At 40.2% G+C, this 23,526-nt stretch overlaps 2 long non-coding RNA genes across 2 annotated transcripts; one reads left to right on the top strand and one right to left on the bottom strand.

Annotated features, from left to right (window-relative positions):
- Nucleotides 1-2,353: 2,353 nt before the first annotated feature.
- Nucleotides 2,354-16,469, top strand: LOC122882925. Its single transcript, XR_006379495.1, has 3 exons — nucleotides 2,354-4,963; nucleotides 9,498-9,558; nucleotides 10,967-16,469. It is a non-coding gene; the product is annotated as an uncharacterized LOC122882925 (long non-coding RNA).
- On the bottom strand, nucleotides 5,698-21,741 carry LOC122882931. Its single transcript, XR_006379498.1, has 2 exons — nucleotides 20,111-21,741; nucleotides 5,698-6,490 (listed from the first exon to the last, which is right to left on the bottom strand). It is a non-coding gene; the product is annotated as an uncharacterized LOC122882931 (long non-coding RNA).
- Nucleotides 21,742-23,526: the final 1,785 nt, after the last annotated feature.

Raw genomic sequence — 23,526 nt, forward strand, 5'->3', positions numbered from 1 at the left:
TCTGTAGGGTTTTTTTTCCCCCTCAACTACGACATTTTTCATAACGTGACTCGCTTCAGTAGGTACAGTACAATCTCTAATGCTGAGAAAGTTGAATTTCCTTCCATTGTGTATGTTCTTACACCCCTGACTCATCAAGCCAAAAGTCATGTGTCATTGGGCCGTTGTTGAGTATCTGGGAAATGCACTTATTCCCTTTCTTTCTGAGAGTGAGAAGACTTTGTTGATAGAGCTGAAACAATTAAGGGATTAGTCCAATAGATCTGGGTTAGGGTTAAACTATTTTGGTATAGAGTTATTTTTTACGCGATATCTCAGGAACACCTTGAGGGAATTTCTTAAAATTTGGCACAAATGTCTACTTGGACACAAGGATGAACTGATTAGAATTTGGTTGTCAAAGGTCAAGGTCATTGTGATGTCACAAAACACATTTTTGGTCATAGCTCAAGAATTGATTACCATATTTCACAGTTGGTCGGACAATGAATTGGTGACACTTTTGACTCAAAGGTCACTGACCTCAAAATGACCTTGACAAACATGTTTTTGGCAATAATTCAAGAAGTGATGCAGTGATTGACAAAATTTCACACAACTGTTTAATGGGATACAACAATAAAGTGATGACATTTTTTACCCAAAAGTAATAACCCAATTACTAGCACAGTATTGGCTTCCTCCATTTCATCCATTCTGCCTTTCACTTCCTTCCTCATTTTGAATTTCGAGCATCATTAGAATCACGTGACTGCAAACAACGTATTGGAGCATGCCTAGCTAATCGTGATCCTGTGATTGATTGAGTTTCACCTACAGCTCAGAGAGACTTCACATCTGAAAATGCCAGGAGAAAACAAGCATCACATTTTGTGTAGCTATACTCAAACATGATAACTTACATTTAGCCAAACAATACACTTTATAGCTTTTTTATTCAATTCTTTCCAAGTATTCATTACATACAGTGGTGTGAAAGTGTTTGACCCCCTTCCTGATTTTTTTTATTTATTTTTTTTTTTTATTCTTTTGCATGTTTGTCACACTTAAATATTTCAGATCATCAAACAAATTTAAATATAAGTCAAAGATAAAACAAGTAAACACAAAAGGCAGTTTTTAAATTAAGGTTATTATTAAGGGAAAACAAAATCCAAACCTACATGGCCCTGTGTGAAAAAGTGATTGCCCCACCTGTTAAAACATAACTGTGGTTTATCACACATGGAGTTCAATTTCTAGCCACACCCAGGCCTGATTAGTGCCACACCTGTTCTCAATCAAGAAATCACTTACTCAACTCAACTCAACTTTATTTATAAAGCACTTTCAACACCACAAGTGGAACCAAAGTGCTGTACACAAAATATAAAAAAGAAACAAAAAAACAGAAAGCAAACATATGACATACACACCTACAAAGCATTGTCAAAAGCTAAAGAAAAATAGGACCTGCCTGACAAAGTGAAGTAGACCCAAAGATCTTCAAAAGCTAGACATCATGCCAAGATACAAAGAAATTCAGGAACAAATGAGAAAGAAAGTAATTGAGATCTATCAGTCTGGAAAAGGTTATAAAGCCATTTCTAAAGCTTTGGGACTCCAGTGAACCACAGTGAGAGCCATTATCCACAAATGGCGAAAACATGGAACAGTGGTGAACCTTCCCAGGAGTGGCCAGCCGACCAAAATTACTCCCAAGAGTGCAGCGACGACTCATCCGAGAGGTCACAAAAGACCCCACAACAACATCCAAAGAACTGCAGGCCTCACTTGCCTCAGTTAAGGTCAGTGTTCATGACTCCACCATAAGAAAGAGACTGGGCAAAAATGGCCTGCATGGCAGAGTTCCAAGACGAAAACCACTGCTGAGCAAAAAGAACATTAAGGCTCGTCTCATTTTTGCCAGAAAATATCTTGATGATCCCCAAGACTTTTGGGAAAATACTCTGTGGACTGACGAGACAAAAGTTGAACTTTTTGGAAGGTGTGTGTCCCATTACATCTGGCGTAAAAGTAACACCGCATTTCAGAAAAAGAACATCATGCCAACAGTAAAATATGGTGGTGGTAGTGTGATGGTCTGGGGCTGTTTTGCTGCTTCAGGACCTAGAAGACTTGCAGTGATAAATGGAACCATGAATTCTGCTGTCTACCAAAAACTCCTGAAGGAGAATGTCCGGCCATCTGTTTGTGACCTCAAGCTGAAGTGAACTTGGGTTCTGCAGCAGGACAATGATCCAAAACACACCAGCATGTCCACCTCTGAATGGCTGAAGAAGTACAAAATGTTTTCCCTTAATAACAACCTTCATTTAAAAACTGCATTTTGTGTTTACTTACTAATTTGTTTAATCTGAAACATTTAAGTGTGACCAAAAAAAAAGAAATCAGGAAGGGGGCAAACACTTTTGCACACCACTGTATATGAGTCTGGACAGACATGGATCTAAACTGCAATTCTACACTTCTTAAAATTTGTCTTACAATAGGAAGCCATCTTTAAAGTTGAAAATGGGTCTCTGTTGTGGGTATTAAAAGTATCTGTATCTCAAACTCTTTTTTTATGAGAAAGTCAGTTAAGATATTTGTTTTAAACTATGGTCAAAGATTAGGAAAACATTAAAATTTTTAGGAATATGGTTTGACGTGTTGAAGACATGGAAAAATCTTCCCGGCAAAATATAAGATAAATGTAAAATAGTCTTGAATGTTATGAGATGCTGGATGGGCACTGCTTGGGGAGCAATATTTATATTGCTTTTATTAGGTCAGTTCTAGATTATGGTTGTATTGTATTTGAATCAGCTGCGTTCACATCCCTATAAAGTTTAAACAGAATTCAGACTCAATCGTTACAGTTGTGTTGTGGGGCAGTCAAGTCAACGCTGCTGTCAGCCGCTTCAGGTGGAAGTTGGGGAAATTCCTCTTCATCTAAGAAGCAAACAATTAATAATCAATTATTAGGCAAACCTGTAGGGCCATTAAGATTTACACCTTACATAAAGGTTTAAAAAAGTGTGTTTATAACCTTTTGATTAGGTGTGTTTTTGTGTTATTTCAGATATAACTAAGGAATTATGAATCCACGATTAGAACATTAGTCGGTGACATCTTTTAAATCACTTCTCAAAACGTATCTTTTTAAAAATCTTTTTAGTAAAGTTAGCACACCAGTTTCACTGTATTTCCAACATGTCTTATCTGTTTTATTATTAAGTGTCAGATTTTATTTTCCTGAAATGCAGTCCTGAAATGTTTAGTCCTGGTTCAACCATGTAAAGCATTTGGTCACTTTCTTTTGAAAAGTGCTGTATAAATAATGTTTATTATTATTATTACGTACATACAGGTGGGTCTAAAAACCCTGATAATGGTAAAACAAGTTGTGCATTTTATGTTCCAGAGTTAAAAGCTAAGGTGACAAAGAGAACTGACAATATAGCAGTATATTCAGTTTAAATGATGGTGATTTAATTCACTCTACTGTGGATAGAGGAAATCAAATCCCTGCCAATTCTAATATGCTCAGACTCAAAGTGCAGCCCTGGCTAATCTCAAACCTACTTCTTCAAGATGTAGACAGGATATTCTTTATGAAATATTGCAATCTTTATATACAATTATTAGGTTAGGAATTGATGTACATTTGTTATAGGTATCAGCTCATGTTGGTGTTCAAGGGAATGAAACAGTAGATCAACGTTCCAAAAAGTGGATTAAAAGCAAATCAATACCAGTAAGTAAGGCAGAAACCAAAAACTAAGACGCAGTGGCAGAGGTTATGGGATGGAGAACTGACAGGAAGGCATTTTTAGCAGATACAGCAAGAAGTGGAAGTGGGAAGGTCACTTGAAAGAAGAGTGTCGGATAAATCGGATTAGACTGGGACATACTAAACTAAATTCATCTCTCCGCCTCATCGGAAAGCGTCCAAGCAGAAACTGTGATGTCTGCAATCAAAAAGGAGACTGTGGATGTCATCTGTGTTTATCCTAAATATGCAAATCAAAGACTGTTATTAAGGAACAAGCTGGAACGTCAAGGGATTAGACACATGGACCTTAAAACAATCTTTGCAAACAGTTGTGGAAATTGGACCTAGAAATTGGACCTTTACAAGACCGAGGACTGTTAACAAGAATATAAGAATTCTGTAACTACAGAATAGCTAGAAGGCACAGCAGGGGATGAACTTCCTGCAGCAGCTGAAGACGTGCCAAAGTCATACATTACATTAAAGCAAATCTTTGGATTATTATTTTGCACATTGCACATATTCTTTATACTGTAAACATTTGCACATTCCTTGGTCAATATTTTGCACCTTCCATCCTTCGTTTTAAACACTGCACAAGCTCTTTTCATTTTAAAAACAGATATTTCACATTTTTAATTCAAATGTTCTAATTAATATTTATGATTCTTGACTCCTGCAGTACTTGTGTTTCCTTTTTATTTTCCTTTATCTTTATTGTGACCGTTATGCACCAAAATACCAAGGCAGATTTCTTGTACATGACAACCTACTTGGCTATAAACCTGTTTGTTTCTGATTCTGATCCAGTTGGTGGCGATGATGATCCGCAATGAACCTGCAATTCTCCATTAAAAGCAGAAGGAGGAGGAGAAGAAGAAGAAGAAAGGTAATCATGCTCCGACGTCATGCCAAAGCTGAAGGGAAGTCAGGTGAAGTTGATTAAAAATATTAATGTGGTCATTGTGAGTCGTCTGGATGGGGAAAAACGTGGCCTCACACCAAACAAAGTTAAAGTTATTTAAATCAAGCAACCGAGAGCTAAAAAGTTAACTAGTTTTTCCCAGTAATGGTACCAGCTGCGTGCTTTTATAACTACTTTAGCTAGCAGCAGTGCAGGGAGGAGATGAGCTGGACATTTATACAGCCTGGATATTAACCACTTTGCCTCAAAGAAGAAAGAAAAGAATGACTTATCTTCCTACCGTGAGTTATACTGCACACCCCACCTGTCTGAGCTCTCGTTTTGCTTGCACCTGAACGGCTGCTGTGATTATGTATGTTTACTTGCAGTGCAGTTGTTGTTATGGGGGTCATCTTTCTGTACTGTTCCCTATTCGCATGGACAATGAAGCTGTTGTGTTATGCTGCTGTTTACACTGTCAGTCGGGACAGAGCCCGCCGAGGCTCTTGACTCCCCATTTCAGTTTTGCTTCTGTAACATCATGTCCTTTTATGATTTGTTTGTAGTCTGTAGTTGATTTGTTAGCGTGGCTGTAGACTCTTAGTCTTGATTTGTATAATTAGCATATAGTTAGATGAGAGGGCTGTAAGTAATGTATTTGATACAAGCATTGATTGTTTTGAATGTGAATGTCAACTTAAATGTTATCTGTGTTGGGATTTATAGTGGTTAAAGGGGCACCAAATTATGTAGGTGCAATCAATTAATTATGGCCATCAGAATTATCAAAGATAATCATAAATAATAACTTTTTAATGAATAAAGTCCTTGGGGGCACCACCCTTAAACATGGAAAAATTGATATCTAATTGATTCAGTCTCATAAAATACACTAAACTATCAATTTGTAATTCTGATTAATAAATTAATAACTATAACCAAAATTACCATTAATAGTTAGTAGCTTGAAGGATTTGGAGTTCATCATAGAGGTTGGCAAATTATTCACTCTTGTGCAACGTTAAAGAAACCAGCATAATTATACACAAGCATTTATTAAAAGATGAACAACACAAAACACACAATATAAAGTATAACTCTAAATGCACAAAGCTCAAGAACAAAAGGGTGTGTGTGGGATCCAAAATGGCTGCTTGGGTCCAAAATGGCATCTAACAAAAGAAATCTCATTCAAAATGGCAGCTGAGCAGTAGCCACATGGTTAGACAGAGAAAAGAAACTATAAATGGCAGCAAGGCTATGTATGTTAGTTATGTATGCTAGTGTGGATCTGTTAAAGGGCGAAATTGAAGTGTACGTTTGAACTATATAGGATAAACTGTGCCAGGTTAGAAAAGAGGGTAGTTAGTTGCATGCAAGACCCTGTGTCTGTGTGAACATCACTAACATCGACTTAGCATGTGGCTACCAAAATAATAGTGAAAACACATCACAACAATAAAACTCAATGAACCAAATCAACACAGATACATTCACAAATGTAACACAGTCCTGTGCTCAGCAGTGTACTCTGCTATGCCCAGTTATAGGTTCAGTGGTTACCAGTCCGCAAAGGAAGAAAAGTTGCTTTGAAGCTGCGTTGTTATCTGGCGGTTTTGTTGGATTAGCCAGGCAGGGAAGAATGTTGGTTCCGATATTAAAGAAAATCCTTGCTGTGCAGTCCATCAGTGCAGATGGAGGAACCGGTCGCTCTCTGTCTGTTGTTCTCCTTACAGTTACTTCCTAAAGTTAGCTGGCAGGCTTTGTGTAGTAGCCGTTGTCGCTGACTCTTGTTGCAGAAGTCTTACACAGGCAGCTGGAAGCTGGGTCTATGGGGGGAGGATTGCGGAAGACTGAGTTCAATGGCTCTCCTTTGTTTACAGAACAAAAGAGCATGCTGTCTCCTAATAAAAGTTCAGTTAAAGTCCTACAAATGATTGAATTCAAATAGTGGAGTGCCAGTGGTCCTAACATTTGTGAATGTATACTGCAGTTTTTTTTACTGTGTAATATTTACTGTATATTATTGTATGTTTTAATATAGCTAGATAAGTAGTCTGTGTAACATAAGTCATTTTTAAATGTAGCATAAATCAGTTGTCTAGGTTAGTTAGCTAGTTTGTGTTAATTGTCATCCAGTTGTTTACTAGCTACTGTTATGACAGTTATTCTGTAGCTAACCAGCTAGTTTAGCTAATTAATTTACCTCTTTGAGTTGGTTTAAAAACCAGCTAACTTGATTTGAAACCAGAATACTTAAATATTCACATAATGCCTACATGCATGGTATGGTATTAAAAAAGCTAACGGGTGTGGTAAACCTGCTGTGCCTAGTTACAGTTGCTCAGGAGTTTAAATGTCAATTCAGTTGCATTTATATAGCGCCAAATCTCAGGGCACTTTTCATAGAGCAGGTCTGAGAGAGAGGTAATAATATTAAGAAAACAAATAGTAGTAATAATTGTAGCAACGGGTGTTGAGCAGGAACATGGGTGCTGAAAGCGACAGAAGGAGACGAGAAAGCACAAAACTACGGGAGAGAGATGTCGAGTTACTAACATACATTAATGGGATAAGGATGCATACAGAGGGAGAGGAAATAGGTGCATCATGGGAAGTCTCCCAGCAGTCTAGGCCTATAGCAGCATAACTAAGGGATGGCTCAGGACTCACCTGAGCCAGCCCTAACTATAAGCGTTATCAAAGAGGAAAGTCTTAAGCCTGCTCTTAAATGTGGAGATGGTTTCTGCCTCCGAACCAAAACTGGAACCTGATTCCACAGGAGAGGAGCTTGATAACTGAAGGATCTGGCTCCCAATCTACTTTTGGAGACTCTAGGAACCACAAGTAACCCTTCATCCTGGGAGCACAGTGTTCTAGTAGTGTTTAAGATACGATGGTGCCTGACCATTAAGAGTTTTGTAGGTGAGAAGGATTTTAAATTCTACTTTGGATTTTACAAGGAGCCAGTGCAGAGAAGCTAATATGGGAGAAATATGATCTCTTTTCCTAGTTCTTGTCAGTACACCTGCTGAAGCATTCTGGATCAACGGGAGACTCTTAAGGGACTTACTGGGGCAGCCTGATAAGGAATAGCAATAATCCAGTCTAGCAGTAACAAATGCATGGACTAGTTTTTCTGCATCCTTTTGAGACAGGATGTGCCTGATTTTTGTAATGTTAAGCAAGTGAAAAAAGGCAGTCTTTGAAGTTTGTTTTATGTGGGAGTTAAAGGATAAATCCTGATCAAAGTTAACTCCGAGGTTCCTTACAGTGCTGCTGGAGGCCAGGGCAATGCCATCTAGAGTAACTATATCTTTAGATAATGTGTCTTGGAGGTGTTTAACTTTAGTTTTGTCTGAATTTAACATCAGAAAATTGCAGGTCATCCAGGTTTTTGTCCTTAAGGCATGTTTGAAGTTTAGCTAACTGATTGGTTGGTTTCCTCTGGCTTGATCGATAGAATTGGTCCAAGCACAGAACCTTGTGGAACTCTGTGACTAACTTTGGCATGCATGGAGGATTTATCGTTAACATGTACAAACTGAGATTGATCTGATAAATAGGACTTAAACCAGCTTAGTGCGGTTCCTGTAATGCCAATTAAATGTTCCAGTGTATGTAATAGGATGTTAGTCAATGGTGTTGAATGCAGCTCTAAGTTCTAACAAGACAAATACAGAGACAAGTCCTTTGTCTGATGGTTACATCATTTGTAATTTTCACCAGTGCTGTCTCTGTGCTATGATGCACTCTAAATCCTGACTGAAAACCCTCAAATAAACTATTGTGATGAGCCATACAATGAAGTTGTGTGAAAGAGTAGTGGAAGCTAGGCTAAGGGCAGAGGTGAGCAGCAATATGGTTTCATGCCTAGAAAGAGTACAACAGATGCAGTATTTGCTTTGAGGATGCTGATGGAGAAGTACAGAGAAGGTCATAGGGAGTTGCATTGTGTCTTCGTAGATTTAGGAACGGTGAGGTTACAGGGAGCAGAGGTGAAGAAGGTGCAGGACTTTAAGTACTTAGGGTCAACGGTTCAGAGCAATGGACACTGGAAAAGAGGTGAACAGGCGAGTGCAAGCAGGTTGGAACGGGTGGAGAAAAGTGTCAGGTGTGTTGTGTGATAAAAGAGTATCAGCAAGAATGAAAGGAAAGGTGTTCAAGACGGTGGTGAGACCAGCGATGTTGTACAGCTTAGAGACAGTGGCACTGAAGAAATGACAAGAGGCAGAGCTGGAGGTAGCAGAGCTTAAGATGTTGAGGTTCTCTTTGGGAGTGACGAGGACGGACAGGATCAGGAATGAGGACATCAGAGGGACAGCTCATGTTAGATGGTTTGGAGATAAAGTCAGAGAGGCCAGATTGAGGTGGTTTGGACATGTTCAGAGGAGAGACTGTGAATATATTGGTAGAAGGATGCTGAGGTTGGAGCTGGCAGGCAGGAGGTCTAGAGGAAGACCAAAGAGGAGATTTATGGATGTAGTGAGAGAGGACATGAAGTTAATTGGTGTGAGTGAAGAGGATGCAGAGGACAGGGTTAGATGGAGGCACATGATTCGCTGTGGCGACCCCTGAAAGGGAACAGCCGAAAGGAAAAGATGATGTAGAAAGTCATGCAACTGATTTTAAGAAATTACAACTACTTTTGACAGACTGTGGTACATAACCTGTTAATAAAGACAGATTGATCATATCTAGTAAAGAAGTGCTAACTAAGGGTAAAACTCCTCTAAGCAGCCTAGTTGGGATTAGAGCTGGGTATCACCACTGATTTCCTGATTTGATTCCGATTCACAAGGATTCAATTTTCGATTTAATGTCTATTCGTTTAAGGTCCTGCTGCAGCTCGGGGGAAACCGGCTACATCCCAGCCTCATACATCGAAAAAATACGGGTAAACACCACTTTCTGACCTGGGTGGGTTTTTGTTGGTTTTTTTCTTCTCTTTTTAGCTACCTAGCTAATGTCAATCTGCTTGTCATAGAAACAAAACCCATGTGCAGCGTTTTTCTCTCTGACTGCAAGCGCTTCCCTGCCAGAAAAAACGCTATAGCCTATGGACACAAATATCGATCTCTGATTTTATGAATCGATATCGGATAATTCAAATAAAGATTGATTTGAATTGGGGAAAATTGATTTGTTTTTAAACCCACCCCTAGTTGGGATGGGATTAAAGAGACAGGTTGATGGCTTAGATGAAGAAATTGTTGAAGGTCGAGTAAAGCAGTCTAAATATAAATCAGGATTTACAGCTGTTTCTAAGGTCCCTGTGTTTGAAGATACCTCGGTACCGGTTGAAGGCAGGAGGTGATGAATTTTGTCTCTAATAATTATAATTTTATTATTTAAAGAAGCTCATGAAGTTGCTACTACTGAGGGAAAAATTGAATACATGTGACTCTGTCAGGCTGGCTACAGTGCTGAAAAGAAACCGTGTTCTTATTTTCCTTTTATTAATGATGAATAATAGGCTGCTCTGGCATTACGGTTGGCCTTACTATATGTTTTTTTAAGACTATTTTGCCAGACTAAACTAGATTCTTCAGATTGGTGGAACGCCATTTCTTTTCAAGTTTTCAAGGAGTGCCTGAATTCACCACTGATTTATTGAGGTAGTCCTGCTTTCATTCTTACTGCACTTGTTCACAACTTCTTCTCACCCTTGTTTTTCAGCTCATACTTATTAAGATATCAGCAGTCAGACATCAGATGATATGAGAAGATATTTTAGAAAATGTTGTATTATACAACCTGTACCTCCAGTTCATTTGGGACCTGAGGTGTATAATATTCCTGTGCTTCTGTAAATCATAAATGTGATTAAGGGCTTCAACTTGTTTACTGCATGTTATTAAAGGGCCAGTCCATTGAAATTTTACAATGGTAGTAATAGTATTTTCTCACTTATTCCTAGTAGTATCTAGCCTATAGTTAGTTTATATATATTAGTTTTAGCTTTAAAACTAATAATAAACCTAGGGGCAAGATATGACTAAGGGTTTAGTGCAATTTATTTAGAAATTTGGGTGAACTAATCCTTTTTTATTTCCGCTGAATATTTCTGCTGATTTCTGATATCAGTTCAGCTGGAACAAAGCAAGAGCTAAATGTTTGAGAGATTACAATCAGTGGATGATGACTATGTTGTCATGAACAAGTTAGTTTCACAGTAACTTGACTGTTTCTTTGTTTTATTTTCCTTTGATCAGTTTAAATAAACTAATCCTGCTGATGTGAAATCTTGTTACCAAGGTAACAGCTTCACCGCCCATTCTGCGGTGGTGTTTTTATTGTTTCAGAGCTGCTGTTGTTTCATCGCTCCGAGCTGACAAGTCTGCTGGCATCATCTGTCTGCTGTGGGCGGTGGAGCAGGTGGAGAACGAGATATCAGAGCCAAACAGGGAAAAAGTGACATTTCAGTGTGGGGGGCGGGGGGTTGGCATGTTGAGCCAAGCAAGATGCTCAGCTGGCTGGTTCTTGACCTTTGATTCACAGCAGTTACAATGGATTCTAATGGAAATCCAGAGTCACAGTAAGAAATGATGTCAATGTCCATAGAAACTTCTCAGACTTCTTGCAGCATACCATAAAACTTAAATTAAAAGCTGAGCCCCCATTAAATGCAGAGTACCTTTTAATGGCCGGGTCTGGCTACACGTTTTGATAAATACAGGTTTCAATTAGATGCCGGGTCTGGTTTTTATAGAAGTCCTTTGGATGTATGAAACCTCTTAAAGCCCACTGGGTCGCCTGCTTAAGCTAGTTCTAAGCTGCTTAGATCGATATGGACATGTAACGTTCAGTTCATTTTACGGAAACCATGAGCACCAAAGTATAATTCATTCAGATTTACCGGCATGGTAAACAAGAGAGATGAGAAAAAAGTGGTGATTCCTTACCTTTTGAAGCGGTCATAAAGTCAGAATATGTGTCCATTCCTCGATTGTTTACCGTATTTCCCATCTTGTGCAAAAGAATTAAAGGCCTGTCCCAAATATAGGCAGGTTGAGTTCAGTGACTGAAGAAAATAAAAGCCTGGGCTATTAATTAAGTTTTACGGTAATCCACTTCTCTGCTGTTGTATAGTCTCTTCCAAACCCTCGTAATTTCTCCACAACAGAGCTATATATGCAAATTCTGCCTCAGAGATCTGCTACCTGGCTTGTGCTTCAGGTTGGGTTCGTTTATTTTCAAATGTAATTTACTGAGAATTTATCTTTCTCTCCAAGACTGAGCCAATTGTTTGCACCTATATGTATTGTATGTTGCAAGTAGATTCAGTGTCAGTGCCATCCATTAGCTTGGTGAGCTAATGGTCAGTAATGGATGTAATAAATCAACTATCGCCTCAGATTGGGTTCAGGTCTCCAATTTAGCAGCACCAGTTAGGTCAGGTTCTGGTCTCAATTTTCTGCTCATGCGGAAGTCCATTGCCTCCTCAAAGTGCTGAAAGCTCCGCTTGAAGTAGGGTATTTAGTGATTTATTGAAACCAGCAGGCTAAAGCAAGTCTGGGTAAACTGCAGGCCTGCCAATTATACTGTATAGCTACACCAGCGAGCAGCTAACAGCTGCCTGCCATTCAGCTAGTGTTTGTTTACAGCTGACAGCTTCCAGGTATTAGGTCCAGGGGTCTATTCCAGAAAACAGGTTCAACAAACTCGGAGCCTAAGCCTGAACTCTGAGTTGATGAACGCTGAGATGGGAAACTCAAGTGTTTTCGGTTCTAGAACAGCTGATTTGAATTTGTTCAATCAACTCTGAGTATGTTCACTCTGAATTAAGCATGTGCATGAGGACTATAAAAGGTCATCATCAATGGAGCTCTGATACTACGATTCACCATGGCAACAGGTAAATAAAATGCTGAGCCTCCATTTTAATCTGGACTGTGCACATTTATCTTTTAAGAAAAGCACCTGAGTCAGAGCAGGGAAAAATGTCAATAAGTTAACACAATAGAGTTTTATTCAGTGTTGTCCCTTAATTCAGCATTCACCAGACTTATATTTGAAATGTAATGTAGGCTATGGCCTAATACACAGTCAGATTCCACCACTTCATTATCCATTAAGGAAATGTATTTGTTCAGCTTTAATCTGCCAAAACACAGGGGCCAGCAACTGAAGATGAAAAATATAGTTGAAGATTTAAAAAATATAGGATATAGATCAAAGGCATAGAGACGGGACTGTAGGATCACAGTCTGATCCAGTAATAATGTGTTTGATAAATTGCATTTAAAAAGGCGTTGAGTTTAAAATACAGTAGATTGTTAAATTTTAGACATCTATTTGGATCTTGGCTCAACAGTATTCAGCTTTATTTCAGCTACTTCAACAAATGTAGTAAATTTAGTCACTGAAATGCTGTTAAAACACGTTCAGACTAAATGCAGCCTATTTAAAAAAACTCATTTTCAAACCACATTCTGCAGCTGCACCTCGATCCTGCTAACTCTGAACTGAAATATTTACACACAATCTCCAATATTACAGGAATTATGTTCCATCAGTGCAACCAATCACATTATGAGTGATAAAGATAATTATTCATTGATCCTACATGTCTAAAGCTTCATACCGATTTTTACACTTTAAACTGAGATTACACATTATGTGCAATAAACATTTTAGTGGAACTGCTCTAACAAACTGACAGCTGTCTTGTGTGCAGTCAGTTTTATAAAACCAGAAGGACATGCAGGGTTTTATTTCTGAGCTGACTTGCTGTGTAATATTTTTAAATGTGAGGGCAAAAACCGCTGTTCAAAGACATGACTGACATCGCAGTAAGTAACTTTAGATAGTCCTGAGTAACAAACTTTGACATACAGTAAACCTCCGCTAATTAATATACGCGCTTTGATATGGACTGAATCAGTGAGGAAATGAAATAGCGTGTCCGGCTCTGTAGGAGGGAGGAGACAAAGAGAAACTCAGGGTTTGTTGAAGAAAACCTGCCAGCGAGCAGGTTAGGTTCACACAGTCACACCAAGAGTTTAAGTTACTTCTCTTTCTGGAACGGAAAACCCAGTTTCCCTCATCTCAGGGTAAACAAACTGAGTTTTCACTAAACCTGCTTTTTGGAATAGACTCCAGGTTCAGTTTATTAAGTACACCTAGCTAAAACTGTCTTAATACAACAGTCCTGCAATAAATCCTATTGAAACTGTTTTTAGAGAAGTGTTGATTCAACTTCATGGTAATTGTGGAGGCTGTAGTTTGTGGTGCTGTTGCACTGTATTGTGTTATACTGACTGATGTTTCTAATATTTTGTTCTAAATAACAAACACCTCTCTGTATGATGCAATACGGTTTAACAGCACCACAAATGTGGGTATTGCATCTTGTGGATGTGCACAACCAACGCTCCAAACGGACGCAGGATACGTGAGGCAGCCATCATGCGCACGCAAACACGTAGTTAAAAGCAAGTATATCTCGGCTGTAGACACCAACAGTTTTGACCTGTTGGTGGTGGTAAAAGAAAAGCACGGTCGCTTAATTACACCCGCATCACATGTAGGTGCTACTGGAACTCAGCATAGATAAGTGTAAGGCATGCACACACACTCTAAACCACAAATTTATTTAAATGGACAATGTTTATAGTCAGATCTTTGTCAGGCCTGAACTTGACCTAACAAGGATTTGACTGTGATCAAGAAACTGACCATTTAAATAAATTTATGGTTTGGAGTTAGCATGCAGTCGTTAAACTTCTTAACCAGGATTGAAATGGCAGACATTCAAGCCAAACCCTCAACATTCGGCTCTGCTTACTGCCTGACACAAACAAGCAGTAATTATTCACCTGCAGTAAGACTAAGAGTGTAACAGTAAGCTGTTTATTGACCTGTTTGACTCATAACAGGTCATACTGGTGTTTTCTATGTCTTCAGCCTTCAGGAATGTTTGTTAGACGACCTCAGTTAAGATTTTCTCACAACAGACCAGCTGTAGTCTCGTGCTCTTTGTTTCTCAGAACATTATGCTGCTAAGTATTACACAACATGGTGGAGGTTTTTACACCATTTTTTAGGACATTTCCTGCATAGATGCAGCTAGAAATGCTGAATGCTGAAGTTGACAACATTCTGTCCAAAATGAAATCCCCAAAGTTCAGGGAAACAGGTGATTCGAGCTCATTTGAAAATTATTGGTACCACCACAAGTCAGAATTGACTTTCGAATTGTACAGATCTGACATCAAATAATGACCTTCAAATAAATATTTAATTCACAAAACAATGGATGAAGGGGTCCAGATTTACAAACGCTGTTCACAAAAATGCACAACCTCCAGCTCAGTCTTCATGCGTGACCCTGCCATGCTTAACGTGAGCATTGGTTTGTGCAAGTTAGAGGCTTCACCTCTTGTTCTGCCATTGGTCAGGAGAATAGGCTTGAGTCTGGTGTTTTGTTTATAGAGGAAGTAACTGTTTGTTTGATGTGCCCTGGAGCCAACCAGTGAATCACATTAATAATTCAGATAATCAGACAAATTAGCTAGAGGAGGAACTGACCGAATTGCTTCGATACTAACGAGTATCGAAAAATGCTTTGTCTTTCAGTACCAAATTTCGATACCTCAGGAGTAAATCTCATCAGTGTCAGTGAGCCAATAAGCATGCAGCATGCTTGTACCAAGATCTAATAATTGATCTAATGATTGTTTACACGTCGTAGAGGCATGCAGGAAAAACACTACGTTACGCTCAGAGACAGGGCTCATTGTTTGTTTTGTTTTTTTACTGCCAGCTGCTTACATGCACAGATAAGTACTTTATGCTGCTTGTTAGCTAGGCAGTGCAGTGCACAGTCTGTATCTGCTCGTCGGTAAGTCCGTCCACTGGGATGAAAGCCCTGGCGCATCATCTCCTCGCCACCGTGGGGATGGATTACTTGGAGCTGAGGCGGAGAGCATTTCTGATGGCAAACATGGTGTTGCTTACAGATGGACAGGTAAACGGAGAGAAATACTCCTGAAGTTGACACGGTGGATGGTTGTCAGACCTGGGCTAGCTGCTCTTTAGCACAGAGAAAGTAAGAGGTCTCACTCTGCCACTATTTCCCAGTACCACAAACGTCACCCACACAGTACTCCCCTTCTTCTTTGGGTTAGGCAGACTAGAAGCTACAATGAAGTATTACTGCCATACTGTTTGTTTTTAATGTTCCTTTTGACAGTTCCAGAGTTCCTTTTGTGGAGATGGGTAAACCTTACAGAAGGACAATAATCAGTACAGCACTTCACCAATCAGGCCTTTTATGGTAGAGTGGCCAGAGGGAAGCCATTCCTCACTAAAAGACACATGACAGCCCACTGGGAGTTTGCCAAAAAGCACCTGAACGACTCTCAGACCATGACCTCTGGTCTGATGAAATGAAGATTGAACTATTTGGCCACAATTCCCAACAGCGTGTGTAGGCCTGTCGCAATTTTGAGCTGACCATGATTATTTTGCAAAATCATTAGATTCCACGGGGAAGGGAAGTTTTGCAGTTGAATATTATTATTATTATTATTATTATTATTATTATTTACATGTTGATATTTAGTCATATTTTTTCTTAATGTTATGTTTAATCCAGGTCCACTCTGAATAATTACAATTTTGTTTACCTGTAATACAAAATAGCCAAAGTCACACTTAACACTTTAGGACAGTGAGTAGCTGCTGGTGCAGAGTGGAGCTGCACATCTCCACCACCATGTTGTGGACTTGTGGAATATACAGAGGTAATCGCTGGCCTTTTCTTATTGTTTTAATCAAAGTTTATTTGTGTATGACGTAAAAGTGGATTAATAAAACCCTTTTGCTTTAATATACCAGAGTTGGTGTGAGCTGTGTGGCTATAGCATAAGAAACATGTGTTGACTTAAAGTTTACACTCCATACCAAGTTTTGGATCCTATAGGTGCGTTTCCATCAGCTGGGTTGAAACAAATAAGCTGTCTATCTGAGCAAAAGTTTGCAATGACATGAAAAAAACATGGAATAAAAGAGCTTGGCTGTCTAGACATTACATCTATTGGGCAGGCTCTTTTGTTTCAGCTCTTCAACTATTTGAAGATTAATAGCCTTTGCCAATGATCGCATCATTTCGGTGAGCAGCCATTGAAATGAATAACATAGTTAAGCCTAGCTGCAAAGCCAAACACAACAGCACCGCTGTGTGGTATAACATGAATAGTAGACAATGAAATCGTTAATAGCCATTATTTGTATGAATTAATCTGAAACTAAAATTTCCTGATTGTGACAGCCCTAGCATGTGTAGAGGAAACCAGGCACTGAGCACCACCTCATTAATACCATCCCAACAATCAAACACGGTGGTGGCAACATCATGCTGTGGGGATGTTTTTTCTGCGGCAGGGACTGGGAGACTAGTCAGGATAGAGGGAAAGATGGATGCAGAAAAATATAGAGCTCCAAAAACAGTTTTTGCTTTGTCATTAAGTATTGTGTGTGTAGATTGATGAGAATTTAATAAATTTTAAGATGAGTCTGAAACATAACATGTGGGAAAACTTGAAAGGGTCTGAAAACTTTCCGTATGCACTGTACATGACTCAGATGTTTGAGTTGAATGTAATGAATGAATGACGAGACACGCAGAGTTGGAAAAGAAGACAGAAAGCTGCCGAGTGCTTTAGTTATTTATTTCTGCTTTAGAACGTAACCGCCATGAAACAATTTGTTTCAACAAAAGTTTTTTTTTCTTTCACTTTGTTCTCTCGATTGCCCCTCCCTCTATCGTTTGCTCGCGCTCTCAGCTCAGTCGGACTCTTTTATCTCACTATCTGAAGAAAGGTTCTTGGTCCCCTGTTAAATGGGGTATTAGTTCCTGAGTCAAGTTCCTGGGACTATTTGGTCAAAAAGGGCCATACAGTAGGTCTCCACTGTGTTCTTGTCAAGACTAGTTGCACTCCACCATACTGTTGGTTCATCAGTACATTTGTTCTCTCAGGGCAGTTCACGCCAGGGAAATCTGTGATAGTTGATTTCCAGAGGAGTCAGTAGAGTGGAGAATCCCCAGGAAGTTCTAGGAAATCTGATGCTTCTTCACCAAGGCGGAGGCTTACCTACAGTGGTGTGCAAAAGTGTTTGCCCCCTTCCTGATTTCTTATTTTTTTGCATGTTTGTCACACTTAGATGTTTCAGATCATCAAACAAATTTAAATATTAGTCTAATAACTGGTTGGGCCACCCTTTGCAGCAACGACTGCAATCAAGCGTTTGCAGTAACTTGCAATGAGTCTTTTACAGCGCTGTGGAGGAATTTTGGCCCACTCATCTTTGCAGAATTGTTGTAATTCAGCCACATTGGAGGGTTTTCGAGCATGAACTGCCTTTTTAAGGTCATGGCACAGCATCTCAATAGGATTCAGGTTAGGACTTCGCCCACCACTACTAAAAGGTGTCCAGCGGCGCAACATTGTGAAATTGGGTTGTATGAGGTACTTATCGATAGTCGGTGTATTACCTACAGTAGATGGGGGTCGGCGCGCAGCCAGTTTGGAGAAGCAGACAGCTGCTTTGCCACAGACGCTCAGCTCTGTATTGTTGAATGGGGATCAACAGTAATACGTATTTTAACCGCCCAAAAAGGTTTTGACCTAAAAACATCAATCAGTCAAGTGTACGCTATAAAAGTAAAATTCTCACCGCTTTACCGTGCTGTCAGACAGCCCTTTCCTTCGGCACTTCATTTTCTCAACCGTGGGACTTTTCGTATGTTTTTATCTATTTTTTTTTTTTCAAATACAATAGAGGAAAAGCTAATTGCCACTGTCAATGACTTCCCAATTCTCTCCCAGTTGTCGCTCACCCTCGTCAGAGGACATTTGCATAAAGTTGAACTTTTGTCAACTTCTCCATGTCATGCTTGTAGTGAGCACAATGGGGTGAGTGTCTTCCAGACATCCACAGACAGTCTGCCAAACTGTTTATGGCCTTGTGGAATTCCAATGGGATTCGAATAAACCTTCATTTCTGGGACTCCTCCAGATTTGTAAGCGCCTCAATAGTGAAAGTGTCACTCTGACACCTTCCAGATGTGGTACAGAGGCTCTCTCCGCCCAGGAAAGTTATGTGTTTTGTCATGCTAACAAGATTAACTCTAGGACTGGAAGCAGTCAACAACTCTTTCTTTGATTCACCTGGATACGAACAACAGGGAAAGATCTAAACATACCAAACAATCAAAAGATTATCTCACCATGATTTGACTTGAGATAAGAGGCATGCCAGACCTGCATTCCTGAGGAAGTACCACTTTTGTTAATAGAAACCTGAGCAGCCATTTTAGAAGTTCCAAACAAAGGAATTAATATTCATTAGAGGTTTCGGTGCGGGTCTCCTGGTAGGCCCCGCTGTCAGGTCCTCATCTGCTCAGCGAACATTGTCTCCAGAGTTGCCTGGGAGCGTAACCTGCAGCTGGGTTCCTTCACAGCGGAGCCCTAAGTTACAGGCAGCCAGGCCTGCACCTCCTGCTGCATTGTGTCAGCGGACTCAACACTACAACAACTTTGGAAGTCAGCTGAAACGGCCTCCTCTCTGCCCCGTACATGTGCTTTCGCTGCCCACTGTGACTCAGAAGTTGCCTGCATACAGACTCGAAATTAAAATGTTAGGAGTAGACACAACTGTTGTTTAAATTTCCTTGCAGAACAGATGCACAAAGTTGTTTTTATATTCTACTCAACTACGTAAAAGAACAGTGAAGAAAAAGTTGATTGTTGTGGTCAACGGCTTCCCCACTCTCTACGACAACTTTAATGAGCTACAAGGACTACAACAAGAAAAACAAGGCACGAACTACGTCTTATGTGTGCCAGTATAGTGTCGGCGTGAGAAAATAACTGCCCAGTTGGAGCTGAGATTGTAAATCATGTGCATCAGCAAGCTTCACCCCCTGTTCACACATACAGACTCAAACACTTGAGACAGGACAGCATGTCATTCATTTTGAACCTTGGAAAAAAAAAAGCTGGTGCCGTCCTACTATTCAAATGCTCAAAAGTCACTCAGCAGCACAACATTGAGAAAAAGATTCAATGTTAATCAGATGTCCTCTGTCAGGCTGAAGCGACAACCTGGTGACCAAGCAGCTCGTTTTGATTCCCTTGTGAATCTGAAGTGGAGTTGTTTTCTTCTCCACTCAACTACATTAAAGAACTTCAAACAAAATGGAGGAAAAGTCTACGACTTCACAATTCTGATAGAATTTTAGCGAGCTACCAAGACCCGATTAAGTAAAACGATGGATGAAAATGCGTAGTTCTTAACTACTTTGTCGTGTGCCAGTATTGGAAACATGAGAAAATAAGGGCTGAGTCTGTAAATTACGTGCTCAAGGCAAACATGTCCGCAAGCTTCAGACTCATGAAAGACGAGAGACCGATTATTTGTGTGTGTGTGTGTGAACGCACCGTTAGAAATCAGTTCTTCGGTGTCCTCTTCACAGAAACCAGCTGCCACGTTCAGCTCTTTAACATGGACAGAGCGTTGTCTCAGCTGACACGAGGTCAGATGTGAACCAACACCACCAGTTTTAAATGAGGTCTGCAGTGGCGGCAAACAGCCAGCCTGCAACACTGGAGGTCATGGTCCCGGTCTTCACCCCACCCCCCCCACAGCGTCACTTTTCAGGCAAAACCATTTCCAACCTGCTCTGCAGCCAGCGCTGCCGCTCAGCTCTTTGTGTGTTTGGGGGAAGGGAGCTCAGCAGGCAGAGAAACAGCCGGAACAGTAACCTCCACAGCTGCTTGCTCTCCATTTTGGAAAGGTTGCCTCGTCACAGATATTCTAATCTCAAAATGGCCTGAATGTATAATTATACTGTATGTACCTTGTGTGCACTGCTTTGTGCTGAACTGTCAAGCCAATAAACTGTATGACAGCCACATGGACAGCAGAGGGAGGAGGTCAGGCTTGTTTTTGTGTCTTGAATGTCTGCAGCAGAGAAGGAAAGCTATTTAAAGTGAAGGTCTACAGAGAGAGGAAGCATTTGGGGTTTTTCAGTGCGAGCCAGCGGTAGACGCAGCAGAATAAAAACAGTCTTATTTTTTTGGCCTGGAGATTCAAATAGAGAAGGAGAGGAAGGAGAAGACACAAACTGGATCCTTCATCATAAACAACATGGCTGCGTTCACACAGAAAACCTGAGAGTAAAAAAAATCTGCTGGCTGTGTAAACAAAACACATTTCTTCTATTTAGACAGCCTTGAGGAAAAACAGAAGTGGGAGAAGAACAGATGTGGAGGCCAATGAGAGATGCAGAAACATCAAATACTGAAGCAGATTTCTGTGGTTTTGATGTAAACAAAGAGTAAAAAAGTTCTGGCAGCAAAGAAATTTAGGAAAAGTCAACAAAGGACCATAACTTCATTTTTTTGTTTTTTTGTTTTCATGAAACAGCAGCAGGATCAGATGGTGATTAGTCTTTGGCTTTAACAGCTGTCACTGTCACCAAACTAAATGTGATGTTTTATTAAGAAAAACACTGAGCCCTGAAAACCCTGTCAGCTTGACCTGTCCTGTGGTGTAGTGGTGTGGCGTCAAGAATTTGACTGTTGGACCATTTGTGCAGTCCGTGTTGATTTGCACCAAACAGCAAATGTATCAACTCTACAGATGTTAGCTGTAAGCTAGCTAGCAATGGACGCACCAACCGTGTCTGTGTTCGTGTGCAGCTCAGCCTCTTACTGAACACAAACTCCAGTCTCTCTCCTTTTACCTCTCATCTCTGTATGATATGAAACCGATTAATAAAGCGCAAATGATTTAGATCAAGTAGAAACATTTTCAAGTTGCGCCGCCTGGGGAAAATTTGAGTCTAATCGCACCCAATTGTCTTTCCTTTGACTTTGTATGCAATTGCGGCGCCTGTAAAATCAGCTTCACATTCTGTCTGAACACACCTTTTAGTCTTGTTTTTTCAATTAAGAGACTAGAAAAAACTGAAATGTTCACCACAATTTCCAAGAGTACAAGATGACAAACATCTGGTTTTGTCCGACCAACAGTTTAAAACCCAAAGATATTACTTACAATGAGACGGTGTAGTCCCTCATTCGTCCAGGAGTGTTCTATCAAACTCAGACCCATCGTGTGCAGCACAGATTCCATCACATACAACATAGCCAAACATTTGATTACAATCTTGACTGGCTGGTGGGGAACACAATACATCATGTGGAAAACACACAGAAATTTGTGGACAAAGTGAAACATCTCCAGTTGGACCCAGATGACGTTATGGTTTCTTATGATGATGTGTCCTTGTTCACTTGCATCCCGACCTCAGAAGCAGTGACAGCGGTGATGAGAAGACTGCAGGAGGACTCCACCTTGCAGCAAAGGACCAAGCTTACACCTGAACACATATGCAAACTATTAGACATCTGTCTCAACACAACCTACTTCCAATTCCGGGGACACTTCTACAGACAGATTCACGGCTGTGCTATGGGCTATCCGGTCTCTCCTATCGTGGCCAACCTGTACATGGAACAGTTTGAGAAGAAGGCATTATCCTTGTTCCCGGGCACACCACCAAGTCATTGGTACCGCTACGTGGATGACACCTTTGTGAAAATAAAGAAACAAGACTTGGAAGCGTTCTCAGAGCATATCAATACTGTGGACCCCAACATCAAGTTCACGCGTGAGGACGCCAAAGAGAACCGCCTGGCCTTTCTTTATTGTTCTACACTCAGAGGAGAGGACGGAAAGCTCCAGATAGAAGTGTACAGGAAACCAACACATACAGATCAATACTTGCTCTTTGACTCACACCATCCATTACAGCACAAGCTGGGTGTAATCCAGACATTACAACACAGAGCCCAAGAAGTGCCCACCGGCTCAGAGGGGAAGAAGAAAGAGGAAAGGCATGTCCAGAATGCACTCTCAGCCTGTGGTTATCCTACTTGGGCTCTCAACAAAGTTAAAAGAGCCAAAAAACAGGACAAAAGTGTAACAGAACCTAGAAGGAACGGTGTCTCCATTCCTTATGTATCTGGACTGTCTGAAAAACTACAAAGGATCTTTAGACAGCACGATGTTCCTGTTTTCTTTAAACCAGGCAACACTTTAAGACAGAAACTCATTCACCCTAAGGACAAGTTACCCACACAGAAACAGAGCAATGTTGTCTACTCCATTCAGTGCAGTGAGGAAAACTGCAAAGAACGGTACAAAGGTGAGACCAAACAGCCACTTCACAAATTACTTTATCAGCACAGACGACACGCTAACTCAGGACTATAGAGCGCCGTGCATTTGCATCTAAAAGCTACAAACCACACATTTGAAGACAGCGAGGTGAAGATTCTAAGTAGAGAGAAGAGTTGGTTTGAACGGGGCGTCAAGGAAGCCATTTTTGTGAAAAAAGAGAACCCCTCTTTGAACAGAAATGGTGGTCTGAGATTCAATCTGCCCAAAGTCTATCACAGTTTATTATCACCTTGGTCACGCCAATCACATGCTAATCAGGTACTTAACAGTGATGAAGTAGATGCAGCCAGAAAACAATAGGCCTGATTACTGATTACTGGGCCATCTTGGAAACTATTAGGTCAGTTTCAGGTGTAACTAGCTATTAACAGATACTCAGGCAGATTCCTTCCTGAGGGCAGGGCTTACGTAACACAGAGTAGCTTAAATTTCTAGTTCCCGTCCCATTTTTTCACAATTGAGAATGACTTCCGGATGGGAGCCGAAACGTCTTGATTCTGAAAACAGTGTCCAGATGACTACAACTGAAACCTTTTCTACGATTACTTACAATGATAAAACTGAAAAAGCAGTGTTTGGCATTTTTTTCTTAATTTTATTTTATAAC

This window comes from Siniperca chuatsi, linkage group LG2 (assembly GCF_020085105.1).
Source record: "Siniperca chuatsi isolate FFG_IHB_CAS linkage group LG2, ASM2008510v1, whole genome shotgun sequence".
In the NCBI taxonomy this organism is placed as follows: domain Eukaryota; kingdom Metazoa; phylum Chordata; class Actinopteri; order Centrarchiformes; family Sinipercidae; genus Siniperca; species Siniperca chuatsi.